Genomic DNA, 16259 nt, shown 5'->3' with positions numbered 1-16259 from the left:
TACGGACTCAAAAAATTTTCAGAGATTTTGCAACTGTTCCTACTGATTCAGAAAAACTTCAGAAGCAACTGTGAAGTGATTTCTGAATTTTTTTGAATCAGAGCAAAACTCAGACCAAAAATTCATTATTCTTCTTAGTCAGGAGATAATATGGATTGAATCACTCGAAGTAACCAAACCGACTGGGCCTCTGGTCAGACATTTTTCGAGCGTACACGTACGTCCGAATTACAAAGTCTGAAAAAGTCTTCCAAGGCAATTTTGTCTGGAAACTTGCCTGGATGTTGTCTAGTACAATGCCTATTTAAGTACTGCAAAAACGCATACAATTCTTGCATGTTCCTAGAGCTCCAGACGCGCCCTTGGCTCAACTCCGACGCTCATCTTGTAAGATTTATCATGTTTTTGATTTGGTTCTGATCATTGAAACTTATATATCACTAATATATACCTTATAAATAAAAAAAACCATTCAAAGAAAGAAATGTTAGAAACGGTCTGACACCAACCAATAAAAAATATTTTTCAGTTAATAAATCTTACAATACTAAAATATTTGTTCAATGAACAGGCAATGAGTTTATGTAAAAAAGATGTATTCTGAAATTTATTCGGATTAGATTGGTCGGTTCCCGTACCTACGGCTCAGTTACAGGCAGTTCTGATTCAGAAAAATTTCAGAGAGTTTGCAACTTTCACTACTGATTTAGAAAAAATTCAGAACCAACTGTGAATTGATTTCTGTATTTTTCTGAATCAGAGCAAAATTCAGACCAAAAATTCAGTATTCTTCTAAATCAGAAGCTCTGAATTAGACAAATTTAATGCAAAACGTGACCTGAACCAGACTGTGACTCAGTACTGACTTTACTTTAGAGTTAGGTAAGTGTATTTATGAAACAAATTTTGGTTGAAAAAAATTCAAAAAAGTTGTCAAGTTTCTTACAATCTTTTGGGATGTGCTCTGACCGAGATCAGATCACTTAATTTTGGTAATGTTATATAATCCCGGGTCGAAGTAACCACAACGGCTGGGCCTCTGGTCAGACAATTTTCGAGCATACACCTACGTCCGAATTACAAAGTCTGAAAAAGTATTTCAAGCAATTTTGTCTGGACACTGGCCTGGAAGTTGTCTGGTACAATGCCTAATTCAGTAATGCAAAAACACCTACAAGTCTTGCATGTTCCTAGAGCTCCGGACTCGCCCTTGGCTCAAATCCGATGCTCATCGTGTAAGATTTATTATGTTTTTGATTTGGTTCTGATCATTGAAACTTATATATATATATATATATATATATATATATATATATATATATATATATATATATATATATATATATATATATATATTTTTAATATATAAATTACAACTATAAAAAACTAATCAAAGGAAGATGGAATCAGAAGATAATTTAGAATTAATCACTGAATCAGCTCTGAATCAGATAAATTCAACGCAAAACGTGACTTGAACCATAATGTAGACTCAGTACTGACTTTATTTTGGAGTTAGCTAAGGGTTTTTATGAAATAAATTTTGGTTGAAAAAAGAATTCAAAAAATGTTTCAAATTTCTTACAAATTTTTGGGAACTGCTCTGACCCAGCACAGGTCAATTAATTTTGGTAAAGTTATCTGATCCCAGATTAAAGTAACCGCACCGACTTGGCCTCTGGTCAGACAAATCTTGAGCGTACACGTACGTCCGAATTACAAAGTCTGAAAAAGTCTTCCTAGGCAATTTTCTCTGGGCAGTGGCCGGGATGTGGTCTGGTACAATGCCTAATTCATTAATGCAAAAACAAATACAAGTTTTGATTGTTCCTAGAGCTCCGGAACCGCCCTTGGCTCATTTCGACGCTCATCTTGTAAGATTTATCATGTTTTTGATTTGTTTCTGATCATTGAAACTTATATATACTTAATATATACATTATAAATATAAAAAACTAATCAAAGGAAGATATGTTAGAAACAATCTGACACAAACTGATAACAAACCTATTTCAGTCAATAAACCTTAAACTAATAAATTGCTTGTTCAATGAACAGGCAATGAGTTTATTTAAAAAAATGTTTTGAGAACTTTATTCGGATTAAGTTGTTCGGTTCCCGTACCTAAGGCTCAGTTACAAGCATTTCTGATTCAGAACAATTTCAGTGATTTTGCAACTTTTATTACTGATTCAGAAAAACTTCAGAACCAATTGTGAAGTGATTTCTGAATTTTTCTGAATCAGATCAAATATTCAGACCAAAAATTCAGTATTCTTCTAAATCAGAAGATAATTTAGAATGAATCACTGAATCAGGTCTGAATCAGACAAATTTAATGCAAAACGTGACCTGAACCAGACTGTGACTCAGTACTGACTTTACTTTAGAGTTATGTAAGGGTATTTATGAAACAAAATTTGGTTGAAAAAAATCAAAAAAGTTGTCATGTTTCTTACAATTTTTTGGGATGCTCTCTGACCGAGCACAGACCACTCAATTTTGGTAATATTATATGATCCCAGGTCGAAGTAACCACAACGACTGGGCCTATGGACAGACAATTTTTGAGCGTACACCTACGTCCGAATTACAAAGTCTGAAAAAGTCTTTCAAGCAATTTTGTCTGGACACTGGCTTGGAAGTTGTCTGGTACAATGCCTAATTAAGTAATGCAAAAACACATACAAGTCTTGCATGTTCCTAGAGCTCCAGACGCGCCCTTGGCTCAAATCTGACGCTCATCTTGTAAGATTTATCAGGTTTTTGATTTGGTTCTGATAATTGAAACTTATATATAATTAATGTATAAATTACAACTATAAAAAACTAATCAAATGAAGATGGAATGTTGGAAACGATCTGACACTAACTGATAACCTATATTTTTCAGTTAATAAATCTTACACTACCAAAACGTTTGTTCAATGAACAGGCAATGAGTTTATGTAAAAAATAGGTTTTGAGATCTTTATTCGGATTAAATTGCTAGGTTCCCGTACCTAAGGCTCAGTTACAAGCAGTTCTGATTCAGAACAATTTCAGAGATTTTGCAACTTTACTTACTGATTCAGAAAAATTTCAAAACCAACTGTGAAGTGATTTCTGATTTTTTCTGAATCAGAGCAGAATTCAGACCAAAAATTCAGTGTTCTTCTAAATCAGAAGATAATTTAGAATTAATCACTGAAATAGCTCTGAATCAGACAAATTCAATGCACAACGTGACTTGAACCATAATGTAGACTCAGTATTGACATTACTTTAGAGTTAGGTAAGGGTTTTTTTGAAATAAATTTTGGTTGAAAAAAAGAATTCAAAAAATGTTTCAAATTTCTTACAAATTTTTGGGAAGTTCTCTGACCCTGCACAGGTAACTTAGTTTTGGTAATGTTATATGATCCCAGTTTAAAATAGCCACACCGACTGGGCCTCTGGTCAGACAATTTTCGGGCGTACACGTACGTTCGAATTACAAAGTCTGAAAAAGTCTTCCTAGGCAATTTTGTCTGGACACTGGCCTGGATGATGTCTTGTACAATGCCTAATTCAGTAATGCGAAAACAAATACAAATCTTGATTGTTCCTAGAGCTTCGGACCCGCCCTTGGCTTATTTCGACGCTCATCTTGTAAGATTTATCATGTTTTTGATTTGGTTCTGATCATTGAAACTTATATATATTTGAAGTTTACATTATAAATATAAAAATCTAATCAAAGGAAAATATGTTAGAAACAATCGGACACTAAATAATAACAATTTTTTTTCAGTCAATAAATATTACACTACCAAAACAATTGTCCAAAGAACAGGCAATGAGTTTATGTAAGTAAGATTTTTTGAGATATTGATTCGGATTAAATTGCTCGGTTCCCACACCTAAGGCTCAGTTACAAGCATTTTTGATTCAAAACCAACTGTGAATTGATTTTTGAATATTTCTGAATCAGAGCAAAATTCAGACCAAAAGTTCAGTATTCTTCTAAATCAGAAGATAATTTAGAATGAATCACTGAATCAGCTCTGAATCAGACAAATTTAATGCAAAACGTGACCTGAAACAGACTGTGACTCAGTACTGACTTTACTTTAGAGTTAGGTAAGGGTATTTATGAAACAAAATTTGGTTGAAAAAAATCAAAAAGTTGTCATGTTTCTTAAAATTTTTTGGGATGTTCTCTGACCGAGCACAGATCACTCAATTTTGGTAATGTTATATGATCCCAGGTCGAAGTAACCACAACGACTGGGCCTATTCAGACAATTTTCGAGCGTACACCTACTTCCGAATTACAAAGTCTGAAAAAGTTTTTCAAGCAATTTCGTCTGGACACTGGCCTGGAAGTTTTCTGGTACAATGCCTTATTCAGTAATGGAAAAATACATACAAGTCTTGAATGTTCCTAGAGCTCCGGACGCGCCCTTGGCTCAAATCCGACGCTCATCTTGTAAGATTTATCAGGTTTTTGATTTGGTTCTGATAATTGAAACTTATATATATTTAATAAATAAATTACAACTATAAAAAACTAATCAAAGGAAGATGGAATGTTGGAAACGAATCTGACACTAACTGATAACAAATATTTTTCAGTCATTAAATCTTACACTACCAAAACGTTTCTTCAATGAACAGGCAATGAGTTTATGTGAAAAATAGGTTTTGAGATCTTTATTCGGATTAAATTGCTAGGTTCCCGTACCTAAGGCTCAGTTACAAGCAGTTCTGATTCAGAACAATTTCAGAGATTTTGCAACTTTAATTATTGGTTCAGAAAAAATTCAAAACCAACTGTGAAGTGATTTCTGATTTTTTCTGAATCAGAGCAAAATTACGACCAAAATTTCAGTTTTCATCTAAATCAGAAAATATTATGGAATTAATCACTGATATAGCTCTGAATCAGACAAACTCAATGCAAAACGTGACTTGAACCATAATGTAGACTCAGTACTGACTTTACTTTAGAGTTAGATAAGGGTTTTTATGAAATAAATTTTGGTTGAAAAAAGAATTCAAAAAATGTTTCAAATATCTTACAATTTTTTGGGAAGTTCTCTGACCCAGCACAGGTAATTTAATTTTGGTAATGTTATGTGATCCCAGTTTAAGTAACCACACCGACTGGGACTCTGGTCAGACAATTTTCGGGCGTACACGTACGTTCGAATTACAAAGTCTGAAAAAGTCTTCCTAGGCAATTTTGTCTGGACACTGGCCTGGATGATGTCTTGTACAATGCCTAATTCAGTAATGCGAAAACAAATACAAATCTTGATTGTTCCTAGAGCTTCGGACCCGCCCTTGGCTTATTTCGACGCTCATCTGGTAAGATTTATCATGTTTTTGATTTGGTTCTGATCATTGAAACTTATATATACTTGAAGTTTACATTATAAATATAAAAATCTAATCAAAGGAAAATATGTTAGAAACGATCTGACACTAAATAATAACAATTTTTTTCAGTCAATAAATATTACACTACCAAAACAATTGTCCAAAGAACAGGCAATGAGTTTAGGTAAGTAAGATTTTTTGAGATATTGATTCGGATTAAATTGCTCGGTTCCCACACCTAAGGCTCAGTTACAAGCATTTTTGATTCAAAACCAACTGTGAATTGATTTTTGAATATTTCTGAATCAGAGCAAAATTCAGACCAAAAGTTCAGTATTCTTCTAAATCAGAAGATAATTTAGAATGAATCACTGAATCAGCTCTGAATCAGACAAATTTAATGCAAAACGTGACCTGAAACAGGCTGTGACTCAGTACTGACTTTACTTTAGAGTTAGGTGAGGGTATTTATGAAACAAAATTTGGTTGAAAAAAATCAAAAAGTTGTCATGTTTCTTAAAATTTTTTGGGATGTTCTCTGACCGAGCACAGATCACTCAATTTTGGTAATGTTATATGATCCCAGGTCGAAGTAACCACAACGACTGGGCCTATTCAGACAATTTTCGAGCGTACACCTACTTCCGAATTACAAAGTCTGAAAAAGTTTTTCAAGCAATTTCGTCTGGACACTGGCCTGGAAGTTGTCTGGTACAATGCCTTATTCAGTAATGCAAAAATACATACAAGTCGTGAATGTTCCTAGAGCTCCGGACGCGCCCTTGGCTCAAATCCGACGCTCATCTTGTAAGATTTATCAGGTTTTTGATTTGGTTCTGATAATTGAAACTTATATATATTTAATAAATAAATTACAACTATAAAAAACTAATCAAAGGAAGATGGAATGTTGGAAACGAATCTGACACTAACTGATAACAAATATTTTTCAGTCATTAAATCTTACACTATCAAAACGTTTCTTCAATGAACAGGCAATGAGTTTATGTGAAAAATAGGTTTTGAGATCTTTATTCGGATTTAATTGCTAGGTTCCCGTACCTAAGGCTCAGTTACAAGCAGTTCTGATTCAGAACAATTTCAGAGATTTTACAACTTTAATTATTGGTTCAGAAAAAATTCAAAACCAACTGTGAAGTGATTTCTGATTTTTTCTGAATCAGAGCAAAATTACGACCAAAATTTCAGTTTTCTTCTAAATCAGAAAATATTATGGAATTAATCACTGATATAGCTCTGAATCAGACAAACTCAATGCAAAACGTGACTTGAACCATAATGTAGACTCAGTACTGACTTTACTTTAGAGTTAGATAAGGTTTTTTATGAAATAAATTTTGCTTGAAAAAAGAATTCAAAAACTGTTTCAAATATCTTACAATTTTTTGGGAAGTTCTCTGACCCAGCACAGGTAATTTAATTTTGGTAATGTTATGTGATCCCAGTTTAAGTAACCACACCGACTGGGACTCTGGTCAGACAATTTTCGAGCGTACACGTACGTCCGAATTACAAAGTCTGAAAAAGTCTTCCTAGCAATTTTTTTTTCTGGACACTGGCCTGGATGTTGTCTCGTACAATGCCTAATTCAGTAATGCGAAAACAAATACAAGTCTTGATTGTTCCTAGAGCTCGGGACCCACCCTTGGCTCATTTCGACGCTCATCTTGTAAGATTTATCATGTTTTTGATTTGGTTCTGATCATTGAAACTTATATATACTTGAAGTATACATTACAAATACAAAAATCTAATCAAAGGAAGATATGTTAGAAACGATCTGAAACTAACTAATAACAATTTTTTTTCAGTCAATAAATCTTACAATACCAAAACAATTGTTCAAAGAACAGGCAATGAGTGTATGTAAAAAAGATTTTTTGAGAAATTGATTTGGATTAAATTGCACGGTTCCCACACCTAAGGCTCAGTTACAAGCAGTTGTGATTCAAAACCAACTGTGAATTGATTTCTGAATATTTCTGAATCAGAGCAAAATTCAGACCAAAAATTCAGAATTCTTCTAAATCAGAAGATAATTTAGAATGAATCACTGAGTCAGCTCTGAATCAGACAAACTCAATGCAAAACGCGGCCTGAACCACAAGTGACTCAATACTGACTTTACTTTAGAGTAAGGTGAGGGTATTTATGAAATAAATTTTGGTTAGAAAAAGAATTCAAAAAAGGTGTCAAATTTCTTACAAATTTTTGGGAAGTTCTCTGACCCAGCACACGGCACTTAATTTTGGTATTGCTATATGATCCCAGGTTGAAGTAACCACACCGACTGGGCCTCTGGTCAGACAAATTTCGAGCGTACACGTACGTCCGAATTACAAAGACTGAAAAAATCTTCCGAGGCAATTTTTTCTGGACACTCGCCTGGATGCTGTCTGGTACCATGCCTAAGTCGGTATTGCAAAAAAAAATACAAGTCTTGATTATTCCTAGAGCTCCGGACCCGCCCTTGGCTCATTTCAACGCTCATCTTGTAAGATTTAACATGTTTTTGATTTGGTTCTGATCATTGCAACTTATATTTAAATAAAATATACAATATAAAAATAAAAAACTAATCAAAGGAAAATATGTTAGAAACAATCTGACATTAACTGATAACAAATTTATTTCAGTCAATAAATATTAAACTACTAAATTGCTTTTTCAACGAACAGGCAATGAGTTTATGTAAAAAAAAATATTTTGAGAACTTTATTCGGATTAAGTTGCCCGGTTCCCGTACCTAAGGCTCAGTTACAAGCATTTCTGATTCAGAACAATTTCAGGGATTTTGCAACTTTTATTACTGATTCAGAAATATTTCAGAACCAACTGTGAAGTGATTTCTGAATTTTTCTGAATCAGATCAATATTCAGACCAAAATTTCAGTATTCTTCTCAATCAGAAGATAATTTAGAATAATTCACTGTATTCATCTCTGAATCAGACAAATTCAATGCAAAACGTGACCTGAACCAAACTGTGACTCAGTATTGAAATTCTTTACATTTGGGTAAGGGTTTTTATGAAACATTTTTTGGTTGAAAAAAATTCAAAAACTGTGTCAAATTTCTTGCAAAATTTTTGAAAAATTCTCTGACCCAGCACAGGCCACTTAAATTTAGTAATGTTACATGATCATAGGTTGAAGTAAAGTCACCGACTGGGCCTCTGGTCAGACAATTTCCGAGCGTACACGTACATCCGAATTACATGGTCTGAAAAATTCTTCCTAGGCAATTTTGTCTGGACACTTGCTTGGATGCTGTCTGGTACAATGCCTGATTCAGTAATGCAAAATCAAATACAAGTCTTGATTGTTCCTAGAGCTCAGGACCCGCCCTGGGCTCATTTCGACGCTCATCTTGTAAGATTTATCTTGTGTTTGATTTGGTTCTGATCATTGAAACTTATATATACTTAATATATACATTATAAACATAAAAAACTAATCCAAGGAAGATGTGTTAGAAACGATTTGACACTAACTGATAACAAATTTTTTTCAGTCAATAAATCTTAAACTACTAATTTGCTTGTTCAATGAATAGGCAATGAGTTTATGTAAAAAAAAATATTTTGAGAACTCTATTCGGATTAAGTTGCTCGGTTCCCGTACCTAAGGCTCAGTTACAAGCATTTCTGATTCAGAACAATTTCAGGGATTTTGCAACTTTTATTACTGATTCAGAAATATTTCAGAACCAACTGTGAAGTGATTTCTGAATTTTTCTGAATCAGATCAATATTCAGACCAAAATTTCAGTATTCTTCTCAATCAGAAGATAATTTAGAATAATTCACTGTATTCATCTCTGAATCAGACAAATTCAATGCAAAACGTGACCTGAACCAAACTGTGACTCAGTATTGAAATTCTTTACATTTGGGTAAGGGTTTTTATGAAACATTTTTTGGTTGAAAAAAATTCAAAAACTGTGTCAAATTTCTTGCAAAATTTTTGGAAAATTCTCTGACCCAGCACAGGCCACTTAAATTTAGTAATGTTATATGATCATAGGTTGAAGTAACCTCACCGACTGGACCTCTGGTCAGACAACTTCCGAGCGTACACGTACATCCGAATTACATGGTCTGAAAAAGTCTTCCTAGGCAATATTGTCTGGACACTGGCCTGGAAGTTGTCTGGTACAATGCCTAATTCGGTAATGCCAAAAAACCTAATATATAATTTATATATAAAATATTTTATATCTAAAAAACTACCAAAAGGAAGATATATTAGAAACGATCAGAAACCAACTGATAACACATGTTTTTTAGTCAAAAATCTTACAATACTAAAATATTTGTTCAATGAACAGGCAATGAGTTTATGTAAAAAAGATAGAAGAGAAATTTATTCGGATTAAATTGGTCGGTTCACGTACCTAAGGCTCAGTTACAATCAGTTCTCATTTTCAGAGTTTTTGCAACTTTTACTACTGATTCAGAAAAAAATCCGAATCAAGTGTGAAGTGATTTCTGAATTTTTCTGAATCAGAGCAAAATTCAGACCAAAAACTCAGTATTCTTCTCAATCAGAAGATAATTTATAAAGAATCGCTGAATCAGGTCTGAATGAGACATTTTTAAATTTTTAATGCAAAACGTGACCTGAACCAGTCTGTTACTCAGTACTGATTTTACTTTAGAGTTAGGTAAGGGTATTTATGAAATGAAATTTGGTTGAAAAAAATTCAAAAAAGTTGTCAAGTTTCTTACAATCTTTTGGGATGTTTTCTGACCGAGCACAGATCACTTAATTTTGGTAATGTTAAATAATCCCAGGTCGAAGTAACCACAACGGCTGGGCCTCTGGTCAGACAATTTTCGAGCGTACACCTACGTCCGAATTACAAAGTCTGGAAAAGTCTTCCAAGGCAATTTTGTCTGGACACTGGCCTGGAAGTTGTCTGATTAGAGATCAATTCTGATTGGTACGTTCTGATCAGTGACAAATTTTGTCAAAACCTGCAAAAAGTTACTTATCCGCAATTAATATTTGTTTTATCAGTGGTATCCGATTCTGCGTGAAGATGAACACAAAATGGATGAAATTGTTGAGCGAAGATTGTATGACCGAGCTGCATTTTATTTGCCAAGTTGTACCAATTAATAAACAAATTCCTGCACCCTTGGGCAGTTCCCAACCACCAACTCTGGAAATACAAACAATGGCGCCAATGATGATTAGGTGGAATGAAGACGAAAAATTTACTTCTGTCTCTGGCTATGTACAAATTGTGTGATCATAATTGATTTTGTCGCCCAGGTCGAGGTGGCCAGACCGAATTGATCTCTGATCAGACCATCTTCGAGCGCACACATGTTCCCGGTGCGCTCGAATTACATGGTCTGGAAAAGGCTTCGGGCGCACTTTTGTCTAGACAATGGTCTGGAACTTGCCTGATCAGAGGTCACTTTGGTCTGGGATGGTCTGGTCAGACGCAGTTTCAAGGGCACACTAGTCTGACCGAAGACCCAGTCGAGCGAAATTTTTTTTGAGTTTTTTTTTGTTTTTTACTGATATTTGTTGTCTCTGGTAAGCAATAGTAAAGCAGCATTTTGATCAGCTCTCCATCTGATGGGTTTGACCAGAACCAAGGGGTCTAGCTGATAACAACTGCCGGTCCCCTCAAGAAAAAAAATTGGATCAAAGTAGATCAAGAAGTTTCTATGCAAAGCTGTCTAAGTTCATTCATTCAGTTAAAAACATAAATTAATGGCATACTCAATAAATTTTTTGGCACTTTTTTGGTTATATTTTCATTAGCAATACATTTAGAATTGGCTTTTCGTTATTGGAATATAAGATTGATCGCATAGATTTTCAAGAAATGAATATATTATAGAGATATTGAGAGATTTGTTCATGTTCAAAATCATTCTCTGATCAGACTATTTTGAACGCTCTTTAGTCTAAACAGAGGCAACTTCGAGCGCACTTTTTCTGATCAGACGTGATTTCGAGCGCACTTGTGTCTGATCAGAGGTGATTTCGGGCGCACTTCAGTCTGATCAGAGGCCATTTCGAGCGCATGCTAGTCTGATCAGGGGATGGCTTTCAAGCGCACAATTGTCTGATCAGATGAGGTTTTAGAGCGCACTTTAAGCGCACACGGGGCTTCGAGCGCACGATAGTCTATTCAGAAGACACGTCAGTCTGGGTCGATCTGATCGGCGGTCGCTTTTGTCTGGGACGGTCTGATCAGAAGCCATTTTGGTCTGGGCCTGAACCTGGGTGGTTTTAAGTAGGAGACCTTAAATGTTTTGGTGATATGAGAAAAAAACAATCTTCCAATCGCGCTTCCTGAGTATCGTCTTTCAAAACTTATATGATTTCTTTTGTTTCTTATTAGAATATTGTCTTTGATTTCATATAAAGATCATGTATGACGTCCTTGTTTTTACATTAGTATATGCATGCATTTTTTTTCATGTTAGGATCACGTATATTTTCTTTGGTTTCATTTTTAGAATCATACATGAATTTTTTTGGTTTCATTTTAGGATCATATATGATTTCTATGCTTTCACATTAGGCTCATATAAGATATCTTTGAATTCATGATATGTTCAAGTATGATATGTTTGATTTTATACCAGGATCATGCACTTTTTTAGGCGGTAACACTTACCTTTCATGAATTGTTCATCCATGATTACTTCGAATTCATTCTGGCTTAAAGTTTGAGAACAGATAAATAAGCAGGTTGCCATATTGGAAAGCCGGTTGATTCCGAGGTGCGGTAGGGTACAACTCTACGAAGAAAATCGTGCAAGATTTTCAATGAACAGTAGAAAATTCGTTCAAAGATTTCTAAGTTACCGTATATAGGCAGCAAAACGATTAGTAAGATAAAGTAGAAAGCCGCACCAAACTTGACAAAATGCTCTAAAAATAAAATCATGATAAAGATTTAGATCTGTTTATAAAACAATAATGTTGTGAAAATTTTATCCAGAATATTAAAAGTTACGGAAAATAACTACGGAAAAATTTAAGATTTTGGCAAGTACAAAATTTGGGCTCAGTGCGGTAGAAAACTTGTAACCCTCTTATACGGTGCCTTACTAAGTTTTCCAAGGAAGCGTATAATTTTCAGTATCTTTTAAAAGATTCGACATCGGAAGAAGATAAAGAAAAAAATTAATTAAAAGTCAGTTTGTTAAGTAAAACTAGAAATCCCTAAATATTCAAGTTTGCATTTAGCAACTATCTTTATTGGTGGTTAGAAGAGAAAAAAATAAGAGCTGATGATCTCCGCCCAATTATTATTACTTTATGTAATATTTACAACTGCATACCGACATGATCTAGATATTATAAGACAAATCAACGAATGTGTGGATATTATCTAAAGGCGATGAATATATTCCCGGGTCGAGGTTTGGCGGTGAATTTTCGTAAGAAATGCGGTGAAATGCGTTGAAAAAAAAATTTCACCGCGTAATTCTTACATCTTTTTGCGTTGAATGCGGTGAACCGCGGTGAATTATTTATTTTCACGGCACTCTCATTATTCTTACAAAAAGAATTTTCCCCACATGGATTTGAACCTGTGTCCTCCTGCATGCCTTCAACTGCTTAGTCCACTGGGCCAACTGTCAATTACATCTTTCAAATTTCATGTGAATTTAAATCAGATTGAGTAAACTTTGGAAATCATATGCGGTGAATTTTTGTAAGAAATGCGGTGAATTTCGCGTTGAGTATTTGTAAGAAATGCGGTGAAATGTGGTGAATTATTTTTTTCACCACAATCACCGCAATCACCGCGTTTCTTACAAAAATTCACCGCATTCACCGCATTTCTTACAAAAATGTACCCAAAAACCTCGACCCGGGTTGACATCTGACATTTCCTCTCTGAGTACTGATTATGATGAAAAAAAGATTTCAGCTTCTTTCTATTCCTTTCTAAGACAAATGATCAATTTTTAGTGTTTCTGTTGCGGAAATTAATTAGTTCACTTTTTCTTCAAATCACTGCTTCCAATACATGGCCTACATATTTTCTCCACTTTTCAATTATTTTTGTTTTTTATATAATTGAACAAAAAACTTTGTTAACAGACAGAAGATAAGGGGTTTTAAAATTGGGAGTTACTAGAAAAATAAAAGTAAGAAATTGTTACACATTGTGTTTTTATAGAATTTTATGGCGCTGGCAAAAATATCAACCCACTGTTTTGAACGTTTTGTTTATACATATTTTTTGAGAAACCTTGACCCTGGCACATTGCAAAATCCGTAAAAAGTTTCCTGAGATAAATTTGGAAATAAAATTCAGAACGAAAAGCCCGTCTGTTAGCCACAATAAAAACATAAATTAAGACTTATAGTTATGTGAGTGAGAAAACAGTAAGTGTATATTTTTGCTAAACATTACAATGAAATGTGTGGCTCGAACAGTTTAGTTGGAGAGAAATCTTGTGCATAGTTAAATATCAAAAAAGCAAAGGATTCTTTTCAAATTTTGTAATCAATAGACGATTTCGGCATAATTTTGTTTTTGAGTAAGTGCACTGACTCAAATGAACCAATTTTGAAATCAAAAACATTTTTATGGTAATATTGATGAAAAACGCTCCGGTAAAAGAAAAAATTGCTCAATACAATTTTTAAGCCTTTGTAATCCATTTGGATTTTCATTGCAAAGTTTAATAACCGTTTGCGAGACAGACTCAAGGGGTAAAATAGATTTTGAAAAGGTCTGAAATCAGTGTTTTATTGACAAATTGGTTGAACAATTTTAACCGTTTTTCCGCCTATGGTTTCAATTGGACGCAATACGTCGAATCTAATTTTTTTTGAAAAAAATCTTAAGCAAGACAGTTTAACTTAGAGTATTGGAGAGGGGGAAGTAACTGTTGTCTCAAAATAATGTTTAAAAGTATACCACAGAAATAATGTGATTTTCCTAAAAAGCGGTTCAGTTTTCACATTTGGTATATGTCGTCGAATTTATGGGTCGGTTTGGATTTTTCCCGAAAGTCAAAAAATTGGAGTAACCTTAAAATTAAGAGTGGGAAACTAATTAAAAACTGTTTATGGAACTCTAACCAATACTTTTTAAATAACATTTTAAAACTACTAGGAAATACAAAAGAGTTTTTTGAATGAATTCAAATTTTTTGGTCTAATTGTTACATTGATCCAGAGAAGCGGATTTTTTCCTATTGTTCCTGCATTGTTTACAGTTTTTGGCAATGTTTCCGATCAGTTTTTTTTTCGCTCAAGGAACAAGTATCGGGAACCTTTTTTGAAACAGTGCTCTGGTCCTCATGTCTATCTAGTATGATCTGGACTTCAAATTTCAAATGATTAAAAAGGGTTTTCGTTAAATATCTTTGGGGTTTTCGGAAAAGGGTTTTCGGAAAGGGTGAGCAAAGATAATTAAAGGGTTTTCGGAAATTATCTTTGCTCACATCCAGATGAGAAACATTATGGTCGGAAAATGAACTTAAAAAATACATAAGGTTTGAATTTTGTGTAAAAAATCAGGATTTGAAAGCTAAGTATTCGGAATTTCTCTAGATTTTATCAACAAATCTTACCTGAACCTGTGCAACTTTTAGCCAATCAAAAGAGAACTGTAGTGTGTACGATTTTCCGACACCGTTTTGTGGAGCGATGAGTTTTAAACTCAATTTCTGTTTTGTTAATTTTGGAAAATCGATAACTTTATCGTAGAGAGTAGTGATTGGAACCGCTTAAAAAACCGTCCGTAGTGGGAAATTGAATTGATACATCTATTAAAAGGCCGCCTTTTTGGACGTATTAGTGAAATTAAAATTTTCAGTGAACCTTTCGTTTTTCACGCTGATTTTGACATTTTTGGAGGAATTTTGTGAAATTTGATATTTTTGCGCTTTTGCGTTAGAAACTTTAACATTTCCGTCTTTTAGTACCATCGACAAGTGAACACTTGCTCTACTTTTGCTTTCTCAACGCCTAATTATTATGAGTGAAGCGTTCATCTTAAAGGTGTCTGCATACGTTTAAATTCTGAATTGCGAATTTAAACTCCGATCCAATTAATTATGAGGGGCACGCATGCCTCATAAAAATGAAATTGCTGCACAACAGACTCTAATGTTTGGGATAGAGTTTCATTATTATAGGTCTCACTTTTTACTTTTTGAAAGAAAATAATTGTTCACTTGGTAAAACCTTTTTTCTGCTTGAGTTTATATCATTGCTCTAGAGTTGATCTGGTCTCCGTCCCAAAAAAACTTGATATAAATGATATTAACACTTTTTGGAAACAGGTCTGTTGTATTTGAGAATCTATCAAAGTTTAGATGACAATAACTTATTTTGCACCACTGAAGTTTAGCGTGTCCAGTTTGTCTTTACAGATCAAAGAAGAGATTGAGTTGGTTATCGGAACAGATGGTGTAGAATCACCTAAGTAGGTGAAAATTGAACTGTTTCTAAAAGCTGAACTGTTAATGTGAACAGAGGCAAACCTGTGATCGATCGGACAATTGTTCAGGCGATGTCAAGATCTTTTTCATTATCAAAGGTCCCAATACTGAATATGTATTTGGGATTATTGCGGCTCAGGTTGAGCACCTTAGTTGAAACTTTGAAAACATGTTTTGAAACAGCAATAATTGTATGCGTGAAAAACTTTTTTCCTAAGCCATCGCTTTTTTATGTGCTTCGATTTGAAGCTTTTAATTTGTTTTTAGTTTAATGTTGTCTCCCAGATCTTATTCGAACAAAGTAAATTTATTCAGCTTGATTTGATATATATATATATATATATATATATATATAATATATATTCATATATATATTTGAAGTCTTACCATACTTTTCTTACCGTAATATATCATTATCCCTATAGTTATTTGAGTAACTCCGCCACTGAAGATC

This window comes from Convolutriloba macropyga, chromosome 9 (assembly GCF_964194025.1).
Source record: "Convolutriloba macropyga chromosome 9, txConMacr16.3, whole genome shotgun sequence".
Lineage (NCBI taxonomy): Eukaryota > Metazoa > Xenacoelomorpha > Acoela > Convolutidae > Convolutriloba > Convolutriloba macropyga.
Note: the sequence above shows the minus strand (reverse complement) of the source record.